Raw genomic sequence first — 26,832 nt, 5'->3', positions numbered from 1 at the left:
CACGTATAACCAGGCAAAGGTAACTCAAATAAAACTACTTAAAAACTTAAGCTCATTACTCTCTTCAGAGGTAAGAGAAGGTTTTGCAATCATGAAACAAGCACATAATACTACATGAGCGAAGGAATATTCAACAAATAAAAAGTTCTTGGAAAAAGAAGTATAATAGAAATGAAATATTTAATGGAAGTGTTACACTTTGTATTGAAGCAGTTTCTTATAAAGTAGTGCAGAAAGACAAATGGAAAACAGGAAAGAAAACTAGAGGACTAGCGACACCAGAAGCTAGACAATGAGTTCCTTCAACATTTGAATGAGTAGTGAGTGCCAGCCTAGAATTCTGTACCCAAAGATACCATCTAAGTTTGAGATGGAATAAACTTTATGGAATAAACTTTTTTAGAGGAGCAAATTCCCATAGATTTATCTTTTAGAAACTTTCTGGAAGTTACTAAAGGAGTAAACAAAGAAAAAGGGAGGAGTAAGATCAAGAAAGAAAATTATAACTTAGGCTAAGTATACTAGAATATGAGGGCAACCATATCAGTAATATGAGTAAGGAGGATCCATGAGCAATTCTTTTTCCAAAATCATGAAATAGAGTACCCTAATACATCAAAATATATCAGGTGGACTTGTAAGTAAGTACATGGAAAGGAAAAGTGAGACAAAGCCCTCATTTCCAACAATGAGAAGTTAAAATACATGGCTTAGAACTGAAAAATGAAAGAATAATATAAGAATATTATTTAAATATTATGGAATGTTTAAAAGCAGAGCTTACTTTATAACTTCAGGACACTGTTTTGGCTTTTTGGTTTGGCCTACACTATAACCATAAGCATTAAGTAAGGGTTGAGAATGTAGCTCAGTAGTAGAGAGCTTGCCTAAAATGTGCGAGGTCCTGGGTTTGATCCCCAGCACTGAGAGTAAACAATGAAACATCATGTAAAAGAGTGGAGATACTATTTTTTATAACAAGTTTTTATACGTTTTTCTTTTTCGTTTGTTTTTTTTTTTGGTAATAGCTTCTCACTATGTAGCCCAGACTAGCCTTGATCTCACAGTGCTCCTCCTGCCTCAGCCTCCGAGTGCTAGGATTACAGGCGTGTGCCACCATGTCTGGCTTCAACAAGTCTTTTTGAGTGATTTAGCCCTATGAACTATGTGAATGTATAATTTTGATTGAAAAAAGAAGTTTTAAAGGCATGAACAGTACTATATGTGAGGGGCGGCAAATTTTTTTACAGAACACCTGATAGCAACTATTTTAGGCTTTGTGAGCAGAATGATCTCTGTAGTAGCTAGTCAGCTCTGCTGTTGTGGCATGAAAGCAGTTATAGGTAGTATATAAATGAGTGTGGCCATGTCCAGTAAAATTTTACGGAAACAGTGAGCAGATGGATTCTAGTTTGCCAATCCTGCCACTGATTAGTGGTTTTCAAAGAGGGTACCTATGTCACTGGCTACACAAAGACTTCCTATGGAATATATGGGTATGAATAGCTTTTTAAAATTAATTTCTATGTTCTTTCTTTCCATATGCACCCTTTCCAAAAAATGATCTGCCTGAGAACTCTTTCTCATCTGCCAGTTTTCATTTCTGACTTCTTTCAAAATCATCACTCTCCCATCTTTCAAAAGAAAACCTTACCCCCTTATCTATACTAAATGTTACAATGGCCCCTTGCCTTGAATTTTTAAAATCTCTAGGTCACCAAGGAAGTGATTGGAAAGTGAATCTCACCTGAGGGAGAGTCCCTAGAGAGCAAAGCAGAGAAAGCTTCAGTAAAAATGATTGGCGGGGGCAACACATGATTTCATCTAGGCCACAAATTCATGGCAAGAATCCATGACTTACAGCAGCCGTGGCAAACCTATGGCACAGGTGCCACAGCTGACTTGTTTGTTATCATTAAAAGCTCTTAAAGGTTTGCCATCACTGACTTAGAGCTTCTTTGTCCACCTGCCTAGCTAGCTATCCATTTATTATCTTAAAATTAAAATTCACAAGTGAGAAAGTTGTCATGGGGATGCATGATAACACATTTATTTGAATTTTAAAACTAAGACTTTTCTGACAGACTAAGTCAGATTTGGCTGATTGGGTTTGACAATGAGGACTAGCTCTGCTGATTACATTATATGGTTATATTTTCTGTAAAATGAATAAGCTAAACTGCAGCTCCAAGGCTTTGACAAAAAAATTAAGAGCATGCATTCAATATACAATAAGCTAGAAATGCATCCTTTACCATTATTTGTGTCAGCTGAAATGTACAAGGTGGTACAGTTTTTTAAAAGTCTTAGGAGATACGAGTGCAAGAATTAAGAAAACCACTGCTGATATTTTTTATAGAGTAAAAGCATTGAAAATGTATGAGAAGATAGATATGAAATTTAGGGCAGTTGTTAACCTCTGAGGAAGGAGATTGTTGGAGGAGGGGATCACAGAGGGCTTTGATCCTGTCTGTAGAGTTTAAGTTGGATGGTGAATACACAGGCACGTATTAGCTGTATTTATTTCTATACATGAAATTATTATAGTTTTAAAAGTATACAGTAAAACCCTGAATCATGTATTTTAAGAGAACGTGTTAGGGCCCTGTTATAAAAATAAGATATTCTGAAAAATTGAAAAAAGAGATATGTGAAATCTGAAAATACCAAAGCACTTAAGGAATTATCCTAGCAATATGCATAAAAAACAAATCAGTGTGGCTTAATTTTTGGAATTCCTTTTAAAATCCTTAAATGGATTTATTATTCATTCAATTACTTATCACGAAGCACCTAGTATATACTTAATAACTAGCATAATTTCTTTGTAGGCTTTTTTTTGCCTGTGCTACCTTGACCTAGATATATTTGACATAACACTGTTGAATTATATTTATATTCTGTTTTTAGTATCATTTTTCCCCCTTTCCAAAACTGAAATAGTCTGATATTTTCAAGTTGCAAAGAAAATATATTCGCATATTACCCTCAGAAACCAGATTTTATTTCAGGTTTACACAAGTTCATCTTATGTTCTGTGATCATTATTCTGGGATCTTTTACTTCCAGGGTTAGAGTATATCTTGAGCTTGTTCAACATCCCGTTGTTTATTTACCTACTGGCATTTCCACCTCCCCAAGAGAGAAACAAACAAACAAATAAAACATGGCTGAAAGGGTTTTACCATTACCCTCAAAGGAAGCCCCCTCCTGGTCAGTGTAATGCCTGTCAGTTGAGCTCCCTCATACCTGACTCATGCACATGTGTCTTGGCTCAGGCAGAGGTGGGGATTGTTTCTAACCAGACGTGGCTAGCGGGTACAGCTACCAGTTTAACTATTGAGCCCTTTTATAACTGTCTGTCTTGGTTAGTACTATGATCTCACTTGACTTTTTCCTTTATTTTATTAAATTACTCCAGAGACTAGGGGTGTAGTTCAGTGGTGCCGTGTCTGCCTGGCAAGCGCAAGGTCCTGAGTTCGATGGGGGGTGGGGTGGATATGATAAAATAAAAATAAATTACCCCAAATCCTATGGCTCTTAATTGTAATAAGTTAATTTACTCATGCATATATTAGTACATAATTGTAACTGTGATGTACTTACACTTTTGTGTTCTCTTTTCACTTAACTGTCAAAATGAATAAAAAGAAGTGCTTCACACATAACTAACATTTAGAGGTGTCTTTTTTTCTGTGTATCTTCCTCAATATTCACCTCTAGCTCTGTGAAAATTATAAGAATATAATAAAATTTATCAAACTTCTTTAGAAAAAAGGTGGTAAGAAATGAAATTGAATCATTTTAATGTTTTGAGCTCCTCAGAGTATATTCTTAACCAATAAGCTATTTTGCCTAATGTAGGAATTTATCAATTATGTAAGTGTTGTTTATGCTAGTTTGTTAAAAATTGTTTTAGTTTTCAAAAAACTGGTTTTAGGTGGGTTTTACTAAGAAATAGTATGTCAGATTCCAAGGATCGCACCTGCACTTTTCTTAGTCTTAAAGAGTTGCTTCTTATGTATATCTATGCAAAGCTGAGATCTGTGGTTGAGCTTGGTTTATTTCTAGCACTTTCCCCCCTCAATTTTGACCTTTATCTGACTTTTAAGGTTCAGAATATAAGCTTTTTAAAACTTGTATATAAATAAGGTGCTATTATTCATTATTTTTAGATTTATTAATGTTCAGGTTAAGATTAACCAAAACTTTTTCGATGCTTATTAAAAAATATACAGAATTGGGCCGGGGATTTAGCTCAGTGGTTCTACCACCTGCCTCGCAAGCACAAGGTCCCGAGTTCTATCCCTGGTACCAAAAAAAAAAAAAAAATATATATATATATATATATATATATATATATATTCACATAATTAGTTCTGAATACTGCAGTTAACCTTCTGAATCATATCATCACTTGCTAAGACAAGTCTCAGGTTTTAAAACAGGTTTAGATCCACAGTAAAAACCCTTAAGGTAGTCACCATGAGGTTAGAGTTTTGAATCTGTGCTTTTCTCAGTTATCTCACCAAACATCTTCTGTTTTTTCTCATTTGCTCTGCATGCTGGAGAAGTAATGATTTTATACAATCTAAGTTTTAAAAAAATGAGTGCTATTGCAATTTAATTTTTTAATGGGGAAAATAATGTTGTTTAAGAAAATCTTATTCATTTATATTGGTGACATACTCTGTAGGATACGAAGCCATAGTTGATTGTCTCAGATTTTATTATATATTTAGGCATGTCTGTTTGTTGTTGCTGTTGCTGTTGCTGATGTTTGGTTGATTAGTTTGGTTTGGCTTTTTGAGATAGGGTCTCATTATGTAAGCCAGGCTGGCATTGAACTTACTACGTAGAAAAGCCTCAAAATCCTTCTGCCTCAGCCTCCCTAGTACTAGCATAACAGTTGTGTGCTACCACACCCAATTTAGGAATGCTTGATTTTTTTCTCAAATTTTTATCACAATGGTCATAAAATGCTATATCCATTTGCTAAGTATGTTGTTCCTATAGTGATAAGAAACTTGATATTTTATATATTCTGATATACATATGTTCATATTTTCAAACACACTTATTTCCTTTTTAAATACTAGATTCAGGTGTTGTTGTGATGCATTTCTTTGCCAACCTTATAAAACATGAGTAAATAGATGTATTATCTATTGAGGGCAGGATTTTTTTATCAATGTGATATGGTAGTGGGTTGTAAAATCAAATTAGTGGGTTATAGGTATTTTATCTCTTTTTAATGAAGTTGAAAAAAAAACACATAACAGAAAATATCTTCCTACAAAAACTTGCTAAGAACATGGCACAGTGGCATATGCCCATAATCCCAAGTACTCGAGATGCTGAGGCAGGAGGATCACAAGTTTAAGACCAACTTGGGCAACATAAGGAGATCCCATCTCAAAAAAAACGAAGAAAACAAAAAAAAAAACCTAGGGCTAGGGATGTAGTTCAGTGCTCCCTGGGCTTAATCCCTAGTACTACTGAAAAATAACAATATCCTAAGAATATTTACTGTTACATGTATATATTTGTTGCACATGTGTTTAAACCTTTAAAGGAAGAAGCCCTGATAGCACTTGAGGAAGGCAGAATTCAACCTGCAGATTACTTTTAGACTCAACCTGCAACATTAACTCTTCCCTCTGTCTCTTCCACCATTTTATCTGGAAAACCCTGACTGATACACTCACTAAAGCCCACAGTTCAAAAGTTTAAAAATTACTCATCCTCAGAATAGTTTTTTAACCTACTGAACTGAACTGACAGGTTTGGAGCACTACACTGCCATAAAGAACAAACTTGAGTTATTTGTAGGAAAATGGATACACTTTGAGACCATACTGTTAAGTGAAATAAATCAGACATACAAGCTTAAATATCACATGGTTTCTTTTATATGAGAAACTCCAAATATAAACAAAGAACAAAATGAAAATAGGAATAGGGAGATAGGCCTTTTGCAGATGCAAAGAAGAGATGGAGGAGAGTTGAAGGAAAAGAGAAGAGGATGAAAAAAGAATTAGGATATGTTACACACATTGCCACCTTCCCACGAGGAATGTAATCACCATGTACTGCAAACATGTACTAATAAAAAATATTTTTTAAAAGTGCTTCCCGAAGCTGAGCATGCTGTCACACAGCTTAATCCCAGCCACTCGGGAGGCTGACAGGAGTATCATAACTTTGAGGCCATCCTGGGTAACTTAGCAAAACCTTGTCTTAAAATAAAAAGAGTAGGTGTAGCTCAATGGTAGGATACTTGTCTAGCATGTGCGAGGCCCTAGATTCAAACCCTAGAACCAAAAAACAAAACAAAACAAAACAAAAAAATAGTGCTTAGCCAGTCCCTAATTCAAAATAAGTGCTTAATAAGTGATATCTGCTGTTATTTTATTAGTTAGTAAAATCTGTAAAAATCTTGATTTGATATGAAGTACAGATACAATTCTGAGCTCCACATTCAAACTATCATTTTTATGGAGCCATAATTCGTGTGTCTCACTGCCAGACCACGAGTAGTACACACATGACTGTCCCAGGAGGTGTCATGGCACAGCCCAGTTAGGTCATTCAAACTGCCCAGTGGAGCAGTCATACATGTACCACCCATGGTCAAGCCAGCAGGGACATGTTAATCTACTTTGGACAGCAACACTCTAGAACTTTGAGTGTTTGCTTTGCAGAATTTGTGTAATTTTCTTTTATATCTTTGTCTTCCCATTGTTATGGCCTAAGTGCTGATTCTGTTTTCTCATCATGATAGAACAGTTTAATATATTTGAATTTTAAAAATGTACCATATTTGAATTTTTAAAAATATAGCTACTTTTTCTATAGTTCAAGATTAGTTTTAATTCCCAATCCCAGGAGAAAAAGAAACAATCTTATAGGAGCCCTGTACGGGATGCTTCCTGCACCCTGCCTCACATCCTCCCTGCACCCTGCCTCACATCCTCCCCTTCCACCTTGTACCACAGCCTTGCTGCAGCATCGAGCTGCTCACAAGTGTAATCCCACAAGAGCCAGACTGAGTATGCCCTCTCCTCTGACACCGTAGCATGGGATGTGAGAGAGTTAACATACAGGTAGCCCTTGACCAGTAATGCTTAGGAGCTAATGGGTGAAAGCTCCCTTTCTGTCCCTTGAGCAAACAGTTCAAGCACAGTCAGACAGTATAAGTATATTAAACATTCCTCCTCGAAAGATCCCAGTCCCCACAGCAGGGATCACCTTCAGAGCACACCTTTATTTTGGGTTTCCGTCCATGTTCCACTCTTTCCAGTATCATGTTCCTTTTCTCTGGGATCACTTATTTAACATCAGCTATATAAAAACCAAAATTGCATTTAGTAGACATGAACACAAAATGCAAATGGTCAGTATCAGGTAATTAAATTCAGTGGACCAACTCATTTTGTAATCTGTGTGCACCTTGCCTCTGTTAGTACAAAATGATATGTTCCTTAGTAATATTACTGAAATTGTGTTTGTGTGTCAGATATGTTTGAAAGTTTTGTGGCCAAAATCATCTTAGTAGAATGAAAATATGGGGTGTCATTCATTATTTGTCCAGGTACTTGAGAAACCGTGAGGTTAATTCTTTAGGAACAAGCATGGCTTACCCTACAAGTATACCTGCAGTTTACTGCCTGCAGGAGCAGTGATTTTCTTTCCTTGTAAGTGTGTAATTGAGTTCCTGGATACCACTGCCTAGCCAAACTGACATATAAAGTCCATCACAGATGATAATTAACCTTTGTTTATATTTTGTGTTTTCAAGGCCAGTGAGTCTTGAATGCCCAAGAATTTCAAGTCTTGAAATCCTGGTCAGTAGAGTAAAACAATTTCTACTCACGAATGTGATTAATCCTTTAGGTACTGTACTAACCTTTGTTCCATGTTAACGTGAATCATTCTTTTATTCAGATTTTCTTTTCATCATTAACATACTTTACAATTGGGGACCAACAATTAGCACATTAATTGTTGTTTTATTTGTACCTCTGTCTTGCAATAAATTGTATTTATTTGATGTTACAGTACTGGGGTCAAACCCAGGACCTCTTACATGCTAAACATTTGCTCTACCACTGGGCTATACCCCTAACCCATAATTATTTCTGAATTTAAGTGAGATGAATATAACTATTGATATGAAAAAAATTTGCTGGACTTTATATTCTTATTGAGAGATGAAAGACCTATAAATTAGCACATATTGTAAAATATAAATACATTATCTCTTATTGATAAATGCTGCTAGCTAATTAACCCCTAGAGACCTTACTTCAAACAAGTTCTTGCAATTAGCAGTGAAGGTGTAAATGTGAATCTAATCAGCAAGTGGGGTTAGCCTGTTTCCAGGTTGATATCATGTTTATGTGTTTAACCTTTACAAACACATTATGTGAGAATGAATTTTAAAAAGAAAATTATATGCCTATGATCTTGACTTTCACATTTTAAGCTATTCTTAAAGTAAGGAGGTCTGTGTATGTATAAAAAAATGGAAGGAAACATAAATACAGTACAAATTTATAGTGATCATTTGGATGGTGAGTTGATTTTTTTTTCTTTATGCTATTATGTGTTTTATGAATTTGTTATATAAAGGCTGTATTTGTCTTTTATCAGAAAAATTAAGTTTTAGAAAATTAGAATGCTAGCTCAGTGGTGCTCTTCTTCTAGTAAGGGATCTAACAGATTGTGCGAACGACTTGGTGAGGAAGAGGCAACCATAATATCTATCTCATTTTGGCTCAACAAATATTTATAAAGTGCTACTGTGCTATTTTATCAGATAATTGACACTTTTTCTGTTATATAAATTAATTTTTTCTCTTTGTTTCTTGCATTAGCTTCATAATTTTTCCTTTCTTGTTTTAGCTTCATGATACTGTTATTTTATCCTTTACATACTTAGTTTTTATGGCTACACTTTTGAATGGGTTTTTCCAACTTATAAAGGTTTCTATTTAAGATTATGAAAAAATTGTTTTGGACATATTTCTCCCTTATGATGGGAGCAGTTATATCATTGTTTTGTCTTATTAATTCTTTATCTTAAGATTTTCATAACATAGTAATATTTCCTATCATGATCATTTTTCAGTAGAGTAGCCACTAGCCACATGTGGCTATTCTGACTTGAATTAATGTAAATTAAGTAAAATTGAAATAAAATTTAAAATCTAGCTCCTCAGTCACCCTACCATATTTGAAATACTCTGTAGCTGTGTCCTGCACAACTCAGGTCAGGATATATCCACTCATCAGTGTTTTCTTAGTGCTCCTTTAGCTTCATGGTATTTTTCATTTTAAACTTTCTTCGTTTTGTTTCTATGTGTCTATTTCTACTTTCTCTTTCACACTCTTTGAGATTTTTTTAAACAAAAATTCTTGGTAAATAGATTCACATATTCCATACTTAGCCACAATACTAGAAAGTAATAGGCAGACTTTTTTTGATGTGTTATAAACTATGATTATCACCATTCAAACTCCTAAACTCCCTCTGATGCTCTGTGACTTTCATCACTGAATATTGTCAACTTTCTTCTTATGCTCTATATATGACTGATACAATGTATACATTTGGAGAGTAGACTAATTTTTCATTATCTAAAATCCTCACATGGTGAAATTTGGGTGCACTTAATCATTATTGTAGCAAAGAAAACATGAAATTGTGGTTCTAGTAGCATCTACAGAAGAATACAGTAGCTGCCTCTGGAAGGGAAAGTAGATAGTTGGGCATGTGTGTGGAGAAATGTTATTTTTTCAACTTTAAATCTTGCTACATCATTTAACTTTGAGGCTATATGCCTGAATTTTTTATTTTAAAAGTAATAATTTTCTAAAGTCCTATTAGATTCAAAATGCATCAGTAATATAGTAATATAGACTTAATCATCAGTAATAGTCATCAGTAATATAGTCTTAATATTTAACCAAATGGGTTCCATAAAAATTTTTTTAAATGGAATAAAAGATATGTTTTAAGCTGTCTCTCTTGACAGAGTAGAAGTAGAGACTCTCAGACTGTCTGATAAAGTGCTCAAACTCATTCCCCCATATAGAAGATGAGCTTGGTTGGGTATGACACTCATATACTTAAAATTAGAAATGACTATTTTCATTTGTTATGGATCAGAACTTCTGCTTTTAATTACCTAGGTAATCTTACATAGCTTTTAAAGCATGACTACCATGACAATAAATAACTTGCATATTATAAAATGGTAGTACAGCTCATTCTATATTAAGTGTGCCCCCAGTCCTTTGTATGCAATCATATCATAATCTGATGAGAAAATTGATTTTACTAAAAAACAGTACATTAGTACCAAAGGAAAGATCCACTTTTAATGGAAGGTATAGAAGGGATCTTTGTTTGAAATAAATACCATAATCTATTTGTTTATTTTCTATTAAAATTATATATTTTTCTTTCACTTATACTCAAAGAATGAAAAACATTTGGGTTAAAAAATATATTGCTTTTCATCTTTAATATATGAAATTCTTTATATGCACTAATAATACTAGTAAATATTTTCTGACTTGGAGAATTGAATATAAGGTAAAAATGTTAAGAAAGAAAATAAAATTGTTTTAACACATCCTGTCTTCTTTCAAACTGTTTCTAGCTTTTCTATAATCATCTGTTTTGATAGTCTCTCTTTCAGACAGGAAAAAGGTGTATTTTAGTGAGGACTAAACACTATAAAGCTCAGTAATTGTCTGCCTCAGTCTAATTGCATTATTGATGATCACTATATTACATGGAAGTTTATCATAAAGACATTTCATTTATTTGTGTTTGTTGAAATTATCTTCACTAATAAGATTTTCTGCAAATTGATTTCCATATTTTCATAATTGAGTGGCTATTTTTTCTAATTTATACAGCATTGTCTCCTAAATGCAATAATGTTTTAAAGCAAGGACATGTTATCACACTAGAGTAATACTTATTAATAAAATTCACTCATGTATTGCAGAATATTTGCAAGCAATAGTTCAGTGATGTGCTCAGTGATAGTTACTACATTGCATGCATTCACCTAAGAAAAGGATACTCGAGTCCAGGAGTTCAAGCTAACCTAGGCAACATAGTGAGGCCCCCATCTTAAAAAAAAAAAAAAAAAGTAAAATATTTACCAGTAACTGATTGTAAAATGTAAATACTGGTAGCCTACATTATGAAAATACAACCCAGGTTTTGTTCAGTCTAACCATGTTAAAAAGTCTTTCTGATCTTACCATTTTTCAAAAAAATGTCCAGGTAAAAGCTTTCCTCATGTCTACCACCTTTACAAAATGCCTTACTATTATCAAAAAGAGATATTCTAAAGAATTATTTTCAAAACTATCCATCTATCCTGGAAATCAGAGCTTTTTGCCAAAATGAAACAGAAATCAACCTTCATATCTTTGAAATAAACTCTTTGACCTAGCAAGTGGCAAAACATGGTATCCTAACCTTCAATGTGAGTCCTTATGAATGAATATTCAAGGAAGTGACTAATGCTGTTGCTGAAGCTTATACTTTAATACCTGAAGCAAATGTTACTTTCCTTGAAATAAGCAATTAATCAAAATTACAGGATATCTATAGGAATTATTTCAAGTTCCTAACTTTTTGGGTGCTCTGACATCACAAAATTCTTCCTTTTATCTTGTTTGTGTATTCATTTTTAAAAGTGAACTAACAGATTTTGAAAACATCAAAATTCTTGTAATATAGATCTTAGACATATCTTGCATATCATGAAAGCAACATTACAAGTGCTGAACCAGAGGAATTTCCTTAAAGACCATATATAGCTTGCCTGACTTGGTTGCATATGATAGTATTCACTCACACCCAGCCTGAGATTTTTTGACAAGTCTAACATCACTTTTTTTCTTTTTACTTTTTCTTTTTGAGTGAGATTTATCTCTTCTTTTTTTTTTAAGAAGGACTACTTCAACTGCCTTTATTATCTCGTTACTTATTAGAAGAAATAATGATCAAGAGAAAAGAAGTAGACCCTAGTAAGGGAGGAACTAAATTTTGTTCAGCAAATAACTTATGAGTAGCTGCTCTGTTCTAGAGGTTGATGTATAGAGCTAATATAAAGTTGGCCTGGGTAACATGGTTGTTTCATGGGGCTTATACTGTAGTGGGAAAGACAGACAAGTAATACATACTGAAAACGGATGGTTAGAAATGAACTGCTGTAGGGCCGGGGATTTAGCTCAGTGGTTCCGCTGCCTGCCTGGCAAGCACAAGGTCCCAAGTTCATTCCCCGGTACCAAAAAAAAAAAAGGAAAAAGCAAAGATTCTAAGAAAGTAACAGGCACAAACTTCTTAATAAGGGACAAAGTTTAGAAAAGTCACTCTGTGGAGGTGATATTTAGGCAGAGAAGTGAAGGATGAAAAGGAACACTCAAGATGAAGGGTAAGTGATATGGCACCAAAGCCAATACCATGATGAAAAGATTAACAAATTTGACAGCACAAGATATTTCTATTTTTGTGTAATTAAAATCAAACCCCTAGACAAAGTTAAAAAGTAAGCCAAAGATGAGGGTGGGGAATTTTAAATTATTAGGCAAATAGGGACTCTTTTTTTTTAGTATTGACAAAGTTGTGGAGAAACAGGTATCACTGCTCACCATATAGTAAAGTATGTAAGTACCAGTAAGGGTGTTGTTAACTCTTTAGATGATAATTTTCCCAATGAAAAACTTATTGTAGCAGTTCCCATTTGTAAAAGGTAACCTAGTGAATGAATGGTAAATTCATAAAAATTTTATGCAGAAATATAGTAGTATTATGAAATATGAAGCATTCTAGATGTTCATCTATAGAGGATTGGTGAATAAAATTTATTCCTCTATAATGGATTATTAATTACTGTGTAGTCATTAAGAAGGATAATGTGCATCAATATATTGACACAAAAAGATTCTGAAAAATATTAAGTGAATATAACGATCATATACAATGACTACTGTTTCATAAACTTTCATTTAATATTTATAAATATATATATTCTTATAGCACAAAATGTATTGGTACATTTTAGGCATACATAATGATAACACTCATCATAGGGAATTTGCACCTGTGCATGGTACATCTTGCCCCTTTTTTCCTATGTACAAAAGCTTTGTTTTCATTTTCTTCCTTCTTTTTGTTTTTTGAGATGTATTATGTTTAGATTATGAATGTCAATGTATATATAGGGGAAATTTATAATGATGTACTCCAGACTTTTTAAAAATGGATATAAAAGTATGAGAGATATATGTTTATTGCATTTCTCATGAATTAAATTTCTACATTTGTCTTATATGTTTTTATTAGTGTGTATTTGCAACATATAATGGTTAAATTCATCGGGAGAGTTGGTACATGTATGTAACTCATCTTAATTCTTTTTTTTATCCCATTCCCCTCCCTTTATTCCACCTCTGTCCTCTTGATCCCCTTCCCTTTTACAAAAGTTCTGTCTCCCTGTTTCCTATTATCTATCTTTTATTTTCCTCTTTAATTTATTTTATATTGGGCTTCTCATGTAAGAGAAACCATGTGATGTTCATGCTTGTGTGTCTGATTTATTTCACTTAACATTATGATTTCAAGATACATCCATTCTCCTACAAATTTATCCTTCTATGGGTGATTAGTACTTCAGTGTTTATATGTAGCACATTTTCTTTTTTTATAAGTATAATTTAATTTACATTTCTTTGAACATGAAAGAGTGAGCATTTTTACAAGTGTATTTCATACTTTTTAATCTTTTTTTAAAATTTGATTTTATTGGTACATTTTTAACATACATAATGATCACATCCATCATAGGGAATTTGTACCTGTACATATTATATCTTAATTCTTTTTTCTCATTCCTCTCTCTTCCCTTCAATCCTTCCCCTTTCCCTTTATAAAATTTTGTTTCTATTGTTTCCCTTCCATTATTTTTTTTTCTTATCTCTATTCCCTCCCTTCCCTCCCCCTCCCCCTCCATCTCTCTTGTTCCCGTTCCTATTTGAACATTTTCTTCCTACTTCCCAGTATCTATCATCCATCTTGGTCCTTATTTACCCATTTTGTTTCTCACACAATAGAAACAATGTGAATAATGCTTTCAGTGCTATAATAAACAGGAGTGGTGATAGTAGACGTCTTGTTCATGATTTTAGAGGGAAACTTTTCAACTTTTCCTCGTTTAATATGATGTTGGCAGTAGGTTTGTCATAAATGGGTTTATCAGATGGCAATAAAAGATATACCTATTTTTACAGGTTTTAGCATGAATTAATATTGGATTTTGTCAGTGGCTTTTTCTGCATTTCTTAATATGATCACTTGTTTTTTCTCCTTCCTACTGTTTATGTGATATATTTCATTTATTGACTTGTGTATGTTGAACCAACCTTGCATCTCTGGGATGAAGGTCATGATGTATAATCTTTTTGATGATCCATTACTTTCTGTTTGCCAGTATCTTGTTGAGGATTTTTGTGTCTATGTTTATTAAAGAGATTAGCCTTTAGTTCTCTTTTTCAGTTGGGTTCTTGTCTCATTTTGAAATCAGGGTAATGGTAGCTTCCAAGAATTACTTTTGGAGAACTCCTTTCCTTTTTATTTCATTAAACAGTTTGAGGAGTATTGGTCTTAGCTGTACCCTGAAGTTCTTGTAGAATCCATTGGGTCCTGGACTTTTCTTGGTTGATAAACTTGTTGTCGTTGTTGTGGTGGTGGTTGTTGTTGTTATTGTTGTTACTGGTTTAATTTCATTTCTTGTTATTGGATTATTTGGGGTTTTCATGTCTTCTTAGCTGAATTTTTTTCATTAATTTTATTGGTACATTTTATACAATATGACATTCATCATATACAATATGATTTTATACAATATGACAGTCATCATAGGGAATTTGTACCTTTACATGGTACATGTTGGTTCTTATTTTTTCCCCATTCCCCTGCCCTCCCTTCAACCCTTCCAGCCCTCCCTATTTACAAAGACTTTTTTTCCATTTTTTCCTTTTCTCATATTTTTTCCTTGCCCTTTTTGCCTTTCCCCTACTCCTCCTACTTCCCCTTCCCCTTTAGACTATTCTTCCTGTTTCACATTATCCATTATATATTTTGATCCTTATTTACACTTTCACTTTCTCACACCAGAAAAACTGTTTCGTATTTAAATGTGTGTCCTGTTAATTTCACTTAAGAGTATGGCCTCAGTGTGCATCCATTTAGCTATAAATGACTCTAGTTTCTCATTCTTTATGGCTGAGTAGTACTCCATTTTATAAAAAAAAAATCACATCTTCTTTATCCAGTCTCGAGTTGATGGGCACTTGGGCTATTTCCAAATGTTAGCTTACAAACTGTGCCACTATAAACATGGGTGCACATATATCACCATGGTACGATTCTTTTGATTCTTTGGGTAAGATACCCAGCAGGGGAATAGCTGGGTCAAATGAAACTTCCAGTCCTAGTTCTTTGAGGTATCTCCATACTGATTTCCGCAGTGGTTGTACCAGTGTACACCCCCACCATCAGTGGAACAGTGTTCCTCTTTCCCCACAGCCCCGCAAGCATTTGTTATTGTCTGATTTCTTGATAGCAGCCATTCTTTCTGAGGTGAGGTGGAATCTCAGCGTTGTTTTCATCTGCATCTTTCGAATGATCAGTGATACTGAACATTTTTTCATATGTTTATTGGATGCTTTTATTTTCTTTGTCTGAGAAATATCTGTTCATTTCAGGTGCCCATTTTTGAACTGGGTCTTTAAATTTGGAGGGTCTGATTTTTTTAAGTTCCTTATATATTCTAGATAATAGTCCCTTGTTTGAGGAATAGCTGGTAAAACATTTTTCCCACATTGTAGGTTGTCTTTTAGCTCTGTTGGTGGTTTCTCTTGCAGTGCATAAGCCTTTTAATAGGATGAGATCCCACTTATTGATTCTCTGTGCTAGTTCCCATGCAACTGAGGTTTTGTTCATAAAGTCTTTTCCTATGCCAATGTCAAGAGTTCTACCTAATCTTTCTTCCAGCAAGTTTAGTGTTTCTGTTTTAATATTTAGATCTTTGATCCACTTCAATTTTACTTGAGTGCATGGTGAAAGATAAGGGTCTAGTTTTAATCTGTGGCAGGTTGAAATCCAGTTTTTCCAGCACCATTTATTAAAGAGGCTACCTTTCCTCCAGTGAGAGTGTTTGGCTCGTTTGTCAAAGATGAGGTAGCTGAGTATGTCTGGAGTTGTTCTTCTAATCTATTCCACTGATCCATGGGTCTGTTTCTTTGCTAGTACTATGCTGTTTTTTATCACAGTGGCTTTGTAATATAGTTTCATGTTGGGGATTGTGATACCCCCTGTCATGTATTTGTTGCTGAGAATTGCTTTTGCTACTCTGGGTCTCTTTTGTTTCCAAATGAATTTTTGGATTGTTTTCTCTAGTTCTGTCAAAAATACTGTTGGGATTTCAATCAGGATTGCATTGAATGTATATAGCAGTTTTGGAAGTATGGTGATTTTTATTATATTGGTTCTTCCTACCCAGGAACAAGGGATGCCTTTCCATTTTCTGATATCCTCTTCGATCTCTTTTTTCAGAGTGCTTTAGTTTTCAAGGTAGATGTCTTTTTTTTTTTTTTGAAGTTTTATGGTCAGTTTATTAAGTTCAGTGGTGAAAGTTAACAGAAGAATATTCTCCTGAGAGTTATTTTTTATTAGAAAAAAAAAGAAAGGAAAATTAAAAGCCTCTCAGCACAGCCACAGATGCTGTGGAGCTCTCCAGAGATGGTGCATCAGTCCTCTGAGTCACTCCCTGGGCCAGCAGGGTTGTAGTCTGGGTCATCCTCAACATCCTCCAGCTCCAAATCATCCAGTTCCTGGAACAAAGACTCATCTACTTCCACATTATTTCCAGCATCCTCCAAAAACTGGATATCAGATGTGTCAAGATTATAATCAGTTTCAGACAGCTGTTTGCCACTTAATTTATTTTTTCCTGCTTGCTCTTCTTCTTTTATCTGTTTCTTTTTAATTTCCAAGAGTTCTGCATCAAACTTGGCTTTCCAACATAAGAAATTCTCAATTGTAACAGGAGTGCCATGGAATAATTGCTTCTCTGCTTCTTCTGCTTCTTTTTCTTTTAGTTTCTTTTCTTCCTCTCTTGTTTTTATCTGATCTACTATCTCATTTAATTTTTCTTGCACTGCTGTCACTAGAGTAAAGATCATGACCACACCAAGATTTTCCTCAGCCTGTAATGCTAATAATTTTAAAATGCCTATGGCATCATTATCTTCTAGGTTTTCCTGGGAAAATATTTCATAGAGAGGCGTTTCATCTGGGTATTTTTCACTGTATGTAAACTTGAGGGTAGTCTGGACAGTTTCATCATTTTCTGCAGCCTCAGATGTCACAGTGACGGTGAAGCTGGGTGGATTTTCTGATGATACTGTGAAGGAGTCGGGGTAGATAGACTCCAGAACCTCCAGTTCCTTTCCCTGCTCCTCGCTGTAGTCGGTCATCGCGGCCCTGGCTGCTGCCCATGGAACACGCCGACGCTCAGGCAGCGTGCCACAGCCGAGTCCCGAGGCCTCCGGCCAGGCCCGGCCTGCTGAGCCAAAGCCCTGCGCCGCTCTCGGCCGATTGCTAGTTCTCAAGGTAAACTTCTTTTACTTCCTTTGTTAGATTGATTCTTAGATATTTCATTTTTTTGGATGCTATTGTGAAATGAATTATTTCCCCAATTTCTCTCTCAGTGAGTCTATTATTTGTGTACAAAAAGGCTATTGATTTCTGAGTGTTGACCTTGTATCCAGGTACTCTAATGAATCTGTCAATTAAGTCTAGAAGGTTTTTAGCAGAGTTTTTTGATTCTTCTATGTAGGGTATCATGTCATCAGCAAATAATGACAGTTTAACTTATTAGTTTCCTATCTGTATTTCTTTTATTTCTTTCTTTTGTGTAATTGCTGTGGCTAATGTTTCCATAACTATGTTTAACAGAAGTGGTGATAGTGGGCACCCTTGTCTTTTTCCTGATTTTAGCGTGAAGGTTTTCAGTTTTTGACCATTTAGTAGGATGTTGGCTGTTGGTTTTTCATAGATAGCGTTTATTAGCTTGAGATAAAGACCCTCTATTCCAATTTTCTGTAGGGTTTTTATAATGAATGGGTGTTGGATTTTGTGGAACACATTTTCTGCATCTGTTGAGATGATCGGATGGTTTTTGGCCGCGAGTCTGTTAACATACCATATTACATTTATTGATTTGTGTATGTTGAACCATCCCTGCATCCCTGGGATGAATCCCACTTGGTCAGGGTGTATGATCTTCTTATTGATCCTCTGTATTCTGTTTGCCAGTATCTTTTTCTTGTGGGGGAGGCGGGGGGGCGGGGTTCAAATTCGGGACCTTGCACTTGGAAGGCAGGCAGCAGAACCACTGAGCTAAATCCCCAGCCCTTGTTTGCCAGTATCTTATTGAGGATTTTTACATCTATGTTCATTAGGGAGATTGGCCTGTAGTTCTCTTTTTTGGTTGGGTCTTTCTCTGCTTTCAGAATCAAAGTAATGCTTGCTTCCAGGAATATTGGGAGTATTGCTTCCCTTTCAATTTCATTAAACAGTTTAAGAAGTAGTGGGATTAGCTCTTCCCTAAATTTCTTGTAGAATTGAGAAGTGAAAGCAATCAGGACCTGGGCTTTTCTTTGTTGGTAAATTTTTAATTATGTTTTCAATTTCACTGATTGAAATTGGGCTATTTAGAGTTTTATATATTCTTGTTTTAACTTTGGTAATTCATATGTATCTAGGAATCTGTCAGTTTCTTATATATTCTCCATTTCTTGGAGTACAGGTTCTGGAAGTAGGTATTGATGATCCTCTTGATTTCTGCTGGATATGTTGTGATTTTACCTTTGTCTTTCCTAATTGCATGGATTTGAGCCTTTTCTTTCCTTTTTTTGATAAGATTGCCTAAGGATTTATTGATTTTATCTATTATTTCAAAGAACCAACTCTTTGATTTTTGATTTTTTTGTATCATTCTCTTAGTCTCTATTGCATTGATTTCTACTCTGATCTTTATAATTTCTTCCCTTGTACAAGCTTTGGGTTTCTCTTACTCTTCTTTTTCTAGGAGCTTGAGGTTCAGCATTAGGTTGTTTATTAGAGCTCGCTCTGTTTTCCTAATGTGAGTATTCACTACTATGAATTTCCCTCGTAGAATTGATTTCATTGTGTCCCATAGGTTCCTGTATGTTGTATTGGCAATAACATTTAATTGTAGAAACTGTCTAATTTCTTCTTTAATTTCCTTTATGACCTATTGGTTGTTCAGGAGAGTGTTATTCAATTTCCATGTGTTTGTGAAGTTCTTGCAGTTTCTTATGCTATTGATCTCCAGTTTAATTGCACTATGGTATGATAAAATATAGGGGATAATTTCAATTCCTTTGCATTTACTTAAACATATTCTATGAGCTAGCATGTGGTCTGTTTTGGAGAATGACCCATGTGCAGCCAAAAAGAATGTGTATTCAGATTTTGTGGGGTGGAACATTCTGTAGACATCTATTAAGTCCATTTGTTCAAAATTTTGGTTCAGTTCTAGTATTTCATTGTTGATTTTCTTTGTAGATGATCTGTCTGTTTGTGGCAGTGGGGTATTGAGGTCTGTCCCCCACTACTATTATGTAAGTCCTTATTTGATTTTTCTTGTTTATTAATATTTGTTTTATATAGTTGGGTGCACTAGTATTTGGTGCATATATATTTATGATTGCCATCTCTTCCTCTTGGGTTGTTCTCTTTATAAGGATGTAATGATATTTTTTGTCTCTCTTAATTAGTTTTGGTTTGTAATCTGCTTTGTCTACAAATAAGATAGCTACCTCTGCTTTTTTCTGGGTTCCTATGGCATGGAGAGCTGTTTTCCACCCTTTTACTTTCAGTCTATGAATTTCTTTTTGAATTAAATGTGTTTCTTGTATATAGCATATTGTTACATTTTGCTTCTTAATCTATTCTGCCAATCTATTTCTTTTGATTGGTAAATTGAGGCCATTAACATTGATGGTTATAATTGAAATGCATTGACTTATCCTTGTCATGATATTTTCCTGTTGTTGGCTCTTTGTTTTATGTTTTCCCCCTTTTCCTTTAATTTCTTGCCTTGCCTGATGGCTTCGCTCTGTTGGGCCTCATGGAGTTGTGAAGCTCATTGTCTTTTTCTAGGATATTGTTTAGAATTGTTTGGAGTGCTGGTTTGGTATTCATGAAGTTTCTTATTCTTTGTTGTGGAAATGTTTTATTTCCCCATGGATTTTGAAAGATAATTTTGCAGGGTACAACAATCTAGGTTAGAGCTTATTTTCTTTTGGGGCTTTAAATACTTTGCTCCAGGCTCTCCTTGACTTGAAGTTTTGTTTTGAAAATTGTGCTGTGATTCTGATGGGCTTTCCTTTGTATGCGATTTATTTCTTTTCTCTTAACTGCTTGTAGGATTTTGATCTCCTGTTGGGTTTCTGGGATCTTGACTGTTATATGTCTAGGTGTAGATTATTTTTGACCATGGCTAGTTGGAGTCCTATATGCCTCACTTATGTGTATGTCAAATTCTTTTCCTTTGCTTGGGACACTTTCTGCCATGACTTCTGTGAACAGTTTTTTTACATCATTTGTACTTTCTCCTGCCTTTTCGTGGACTCCTATCTGTCTTATGTTATTCTTCTTTGCATCATCTAGCAGCTGCTGGATAGATTTCTCAAGGTCTCTTACTATTTTTAAGAAATCTCTCTTTTCATGGTCAATCCTGTCTTCTGTATCTGATATTCTGTCTTCACATTGGCTCATTCTGCTGTGAATACTTTCAATGTAGTTTTTAATGTCCTGGCTATCTGTTTGAATCTGTTTCATGGATTTCATTTCTCTCCTATGTTGATCATTCATGGTTTTCATTTCTTTCCTATGCTGGGCATTCATGGCTTCCATCATGATCCTGAGTTCATCTGAGGTTTTTTTAAATCTGTTTCTGTTCTAGAGACTCTAATCATGTCTTTTATTTTGCTCACTATCTCTGTAGTTATCTGGGAAATTATTTCTGTTTTGAATTTTTCTAGAGCCTTGTTCATCTGTTTTGTTACTTCCCGTGCTATCAGTTCAGTGTGTCTAGGTAGTTGATTATCAGATCTTTCCACTTCCTTGCCCCCAGAATTTGCCTGTGGTGAGCCTGAAGTCTGGGTTTGTACCTTGTTTCTGTGTCTTTGTCATTTCTATTTTTGTTGTTGGTGCTGTTTTTGGTTTAATTTCTGGGCTGATATGTCAATATTGCTTATTGTGAGTATCTTTATTGCTTGTATTTAGAACCCTTATGGAATGATTGCTTCTCAGAGGTGTCTTCCAGGTATAGCTGGTCTTTAGACTTTGAGTTTCTAATGACTCTTAGGCAATCTCGTTTTCAGTATACAAAGGAGGACAACTGATTAGATTAATTATGACACTTTAGCCCAAATGATATAATAAACATCAAGGATAAGATCAAACACAACTTAGAAAACAACAATTTGTGGTAACCATTAATCTATCACCTTTAACCTCATGAACTAGATCAAAATCGAGGACCAGCCCCAAATATGTTCGTAGCCAATAAACCCTTCAATGTAGCAAATTTACACTTCGGGATGAAGATTTAGAAGAAGTTGGGGAGGAAGGGATAGAGACATAGAAGGGAAGTAAGAGGTTAGAAGTGAGCCTAGGCAACACAGGAAGATCACACAAATTTTGGGAAACTGTTGAAGATGAGGCAAAGACAGAGTGAAGGAACAAAGACAAGAACAGAACAAACTAAAGCAGGGAAGCTAGAATCTGTATTCAGCTTTCTATAAGAATAATGACAATCAAGAGAAGGAGAGAGAAAAACAGTCCGAAATAGGACAGGAACAGGAACAAAGAGGGAGAGAAATGCCAAACTAGAAGGGAAAGAGAGAGAAAAGAAAAGAAATATATACATAATTTTTTTTAAAGGGCCTCCTTCAGGGTATATCTCTGCTATCATTGTAGACATTGTGGGCAGCAATGTGCAGATCTAAGTCAATTAGTCTCAGCAAGCCAGTTGTAATCCACAGTGATTCAGGCTGATTTCTGGCTGCAAGGCCCAAGTTGAGGTCCCTGACCTCTTGCAGGATTGAACTCCATAAGGTTCTACTGCAGGTTCCAGCTGCCCTTCCCTCGAAGTGAGTCCGGGGTCCAGTGGGAGGTACTGATCCACCACCTTGTCAACCAGGGTGGTCCAGTGTCCCTTTATTGCAGAGACTTTCTTCACTTTCCCAGTGGCCTTCAGTTTTCATTGAGGAGCCTCAGAGAGGCCCTCTCTCTGTTGTTCACTTCTACTTTATCTTCTGGAACTCATAACCGTGGCCTTTATGGGTTCCTGGTGCCTCCGTAGCGTGGATCCAGATACCATACAGCCCGCACAGCATCTTTGTTCAATTTTGGCAATTCATATGTGTCTAGGAATCTATCCACTTCTTCTGGATTCTCCTGTTCATTAGAGTACCGATTTTCAAAGTAGTTTCTAATAACCAGCAGTATATTTTTTGATTTCACTTTTTTAATTTATTACATTGATGTGCATCTTTTTTTTTCCTTCTTTGGTAACATTGGCTAAGGATTTGTCTGTTTTCTTTATTCTTTGAAAGAACCAGCTCTATGATTCCATAATTCTTTGTATTGATTTCTTAGTCTCAGTTTCATTAATTTCTCCTCTGATATTTATAAGGTTATTCCTATACTAAGTTTGGAAGTAGATTTCTTTTTCTAGGACCTTGAGGTGCATCATTAAGTTATTTATTTGGGCTCACTCTGTTAGTGTAATATGGGATGTTTTTTAGTTACTTTCTTTTTGCTGGGACAAAATACCTGACACCCAGAAGTTAAAGTAGGAAAGTATGTAGAGATTTCAGTCCGTAGTCAGCTGGCTCCAACACAGGGTGGCATGGCAGAGGGGCGTGGCAGGAGAAACAGTGTGTGTTATGGCAGGCAGGAAGCAGTGAGACTTCCTTCTTCTTTCCCTTTTTATTTCATCCAGACTATAATAAGCCTATTGATTGGTTCTACTCACATTGAGGGTGAGTCTTCTTTCCTCAATAAGTTCATCATCCACACTGAGAACTATGCTAAACCAACCAGTAGACCATTCCAGTATCACACGTTTATGATCCAGTATTACATACCCAAGATCCAGTCACTTCCCATAGCCCCACCTATGAGTACATGAGGCTTTGAGGGGACATCTAGAGATAAGCCATAATCCACCACTGAGGCCTTAAAGACTCATGCACAGCCCTTTATGCAAAATGCATTTAGTCCATCTGTACAAGTTGCAAAAGTCCTCACAGTTTTAGCATTGCTCAAAAGTCTAAGTCCAGTCCTCCTCTGAGATTTAAGGCAAACTCTAAGCTGCAAGCCCCTGTATAAATGAAAAGAAAATTAAAACACTTCCAGCATACAATGGCACAAGATAAATATTCCCATTTCGAAAGGTAGAAATAGGGTAGAAAGGAATGGGACCAGGTTAAACATTAGGTCTCATAGTTCCATGTTGAGCATCCAGAGCAATCTGTGTGAGATATGAACTCTCAAGGGCTTGGGTGGTGGCCTTGTCCCTACAGCACTGCTGGTAGTTGTAGCCCTTTCGGCCTTTCTTTTGGGCTGGCTTTGCTCACTCCTTGCATCTTTCCTCAGATAATTCACATTCCTGATTTCTCTAACCTTCTGGGGTTTCCACCACACTTTCAGATGAGATCAGGCACATTTGGGGTGGTACACCCATGGACTCCACTACACTTTCAACTTCACACATTGCCCTCTCAAGGGCACACTTCCTGGTCTCCCAGGCCTTCTTCTAAAGTCTGAGTGGAAGCCTTCCTGAAACTACAACTCTTGTATTCTGCCTGCACCCTAAAGCAGTACAGTGGACCCTTGAGTTATGGCCAGCCTCACATATGAACAACTTGGGTTATAACTAGGATTTTAATTTTAATTTATGAGTAAAGTCTTCAGTTACAACCCAAACACCAGCCACTTGGCCGGTTGTAGACAAAGGCTCAAGATGCCAGAAAAGTGTATGTAAGTTTGCATAAGTGTCAGTCTGGGCCCAGGTGTGCATGTTTGTGGACATGATTTCAGTCTGTGCTTTGTATAATCACTATGATTACCACTATCAAAATGGCTCCAAAACAGCTAGAAAAGAAGCTAAGGAAGGAATTGAAGGGAAGGAAAGCAATCACCATTGAAAAGATGGAAATTGCAGAGAAATATGAGAGTGGTATTTGTGACTGATCTTGCTACTATGTACAGCACTTTGAAATCCACCATCTCAACAATTTTACAGGCAAAAGACTTGTATAAGGAAGCTAGAGCTACTAAGATGTTACTCAAATTAGTAAGTCACAGTCAACAGTGTCAGACAAGGTAGAAAGTCTATTATTAATGTGACACATTATATCCAACAAAAGGCAGGTGGCAGGTTATAGCCTGAGTCTATAATTTGTGAAAAAGGTAGGGCTATAAATGCAGATCTTGTAAAGGATAGTCCATCAACAAGTAATAATGGTGAAACATTTCATGCCAGTAAAGGGTAGTTTCACAATTTTAAAGCAAGAACTGGGGTCCATAGCATAACTAGGCATGTGAAGCAGCCAGTGCTGACAAAAGGGCTGCTGAAAATTACATACATCACTTTGAAACAATGACACACAGGAATGGCTTTTGCTCTCATCAGGTTTTCAACTGTGATGAAACTGGCCTTTTCTGGAAAATGCATAGGAGAACATAATTTACCCAGGAAGAAAAGAAAATGCCAGACCACAAGCCTATGAAGGATAGGCAAACTTTATTGCTATGTGCCAATGCCAGTGGTGACCTCAAGATAAAACCTCTCTTTGTTTACCATTCTGAGATCCCTTGCAGTGTTCAGAAAACATAAAGTCATGCAGAAAGGCTAAGGATCATGTGAAGATCTAACACAAAAGCCCAGGTAATGAGAGTTCTTTTTCTTGAGTGGATCAGGGAGGCTTTCTGTCCTACTGTTAAGAAATATCTAGAGGACAAAGATTTATCACTCAAGGCTCTCTTTGTAATGGACAATGCATCTGCTTACCCACAAGATTTGGAAGAAGAATTGGCTGAAGAATTCCCGTAGCTCTCAGTTGAGTTCCTTCTACCTAATGCAAGTCCTCTATTGCAGCCTAGGGGCCAGCAGGTTATAGCTAACTTTAAGGAACTGTACACCAAGGAAATGTTCCTGAAGTGCTTCCAGATGGTCTCAGATACAGTAAAGCCTTAAAGAGTTCTGAAAGAAACATTACAACATCCTTCCTTCTGTTGAAATGAGAAATCCTGGGCCAGCATCTCCCTAAGGACACTGAAATCTGCCTGCAAGAAAGTATAACCTAAAATTATACAGGAGAGAGACTTTGAAGGCTGTGTAAAGGAGCCTGAACCTTTAATTGTCCCCGTAGTTGATAACATTGTCACTATAGAAGAACAGCTCAACAAGAGAAGATAACAATTATAAATTTATATGCATGAAACACCAGCACATCCAACTTTGTAAAACAAACACTACTGGACATAAAAGATCAGAGAAACATCAATACAGTTATAGTAAGGGAACTTAATACTACACAATCACAAATAGCCAGATCGAGCAGAAAAAAATCAACAAAGAAATGTGAGAGTTGAACAACACCTTTGAAAAAATGGATTTAATATATGTCTATGGAGCATTCCACCCAAGAACAACAGAGTATATATTCTTTTCAGCAGCACATTCAAAACAGACCACATGCTTGCCCATAAAGCATGCATAAGTAAATGGAAAGAATCAAAATTGTCCCATGCATATTATTAGACCACAGTGCAATGACACTAGAAATCAGAGGCAAAATAAAACTGAAATTATGCAAACACATAGAAATTAAATAATACACTCTTGAATAATCAGTGGGTCCCAGAAGAAATCAAGGAAGAAATGAGACAGTTCCTAGAATCAAATGATAATGCCAGTGCAACATACCAGAACCTGTGGGGCACAATGAAAACAATCCTAAGAGGGAAATTTAAAGTTGTGAATACCCATATTATTGCTTATATTTAGATACCCCTCAAAACCTCATACACTCATAAGTGAGGCTTTTGGGAAGTGATGGGCTCATGAGTAAATATCTTTAAATGCTACAACATTAACAATAGAAACCATTAACAATAGAAACCATTAACAATATCACCATTAACAATAGAAAAGATTTCAACAATTACAGCATAGTTAGCTAAATATTCAAAGATTAATAAATCTTAATAGTAATTTTAGTAAAGATGGAATGGATGTGGAATGGGAGAATGAACTTTGAAAAAGAAAAGATGAGAGAAAACTCATATAAAGGATCCTATTAAGGAGTAAAAGAAAATTAATAGAATTATATAAAATTAACAGAAAAGAATTAACCTGAAAAAGAATAAGAAAACAGATAGTAAAATAAAGAGAAAAAAGAAAAAACCCAAAACCTTCAAAAAAATAATGAAGGAACAAAAAATGAGTCCCAAAAACATTCCTCCGTGTTTCAGAATTAGTGATATCTTTCCATACCAGTATTGGAATCCATTAGGTGTCAAGGAGGGCTTGTGAGTCACTGCCAAGTCCTGTTTTGTTTCCATGCTCATGTTTTTGTGTGTGAATGCTGGGTCCTGCCCTGCCTTTCCCCTTGGGTGTGGTCAGTCAGTGA

General features: G+C 35.6%; 1 protein-coding gene and 1 pseudogene across 1 annotated transcript in view; one reads left to right on the top strand and one right to left on the bottom strand.

Moving 5' to 3' along the window:
* Ndufaf2 (NADH:ubiquinone oxidoreductase complex assembly factor 2) overlaps positions 1 to 26,832 on the top strand; it is a 198,520-nt gene that overhangs the window by 135,586 nt on the left and 36,102 nt on the right. The gene's annotated exons all lie outside the window — the stretch shown is intronic.
* On the bottom strand, positions 16,825 to 17,571 carry LOC147824445 (RWD domain-containing protein 1 pseudogene; annotated as a pseudogene).

The sequence above is a fragment of the Heterocephalus glaber genome, unplaced genomic scaffold (genome assembly GCF_053883595.1).
Source record: "Heterocephalus glaber isolate CG9 unplaced genomic scaffold, H.glaber_assembly_v1.0 deba00001543, whole genome shotgun sequence".
Taxonomy (NCBI): domain Eukaryota; kingdom Metazoa; phylum Chordata; class Mammalia; order Rodentia; family Bathyergidae; genus Heterocephalus; species Heterocephalus glaber.
This window is presented reverse-complemented; position numbering and strand designations above follow the sequence as displayed.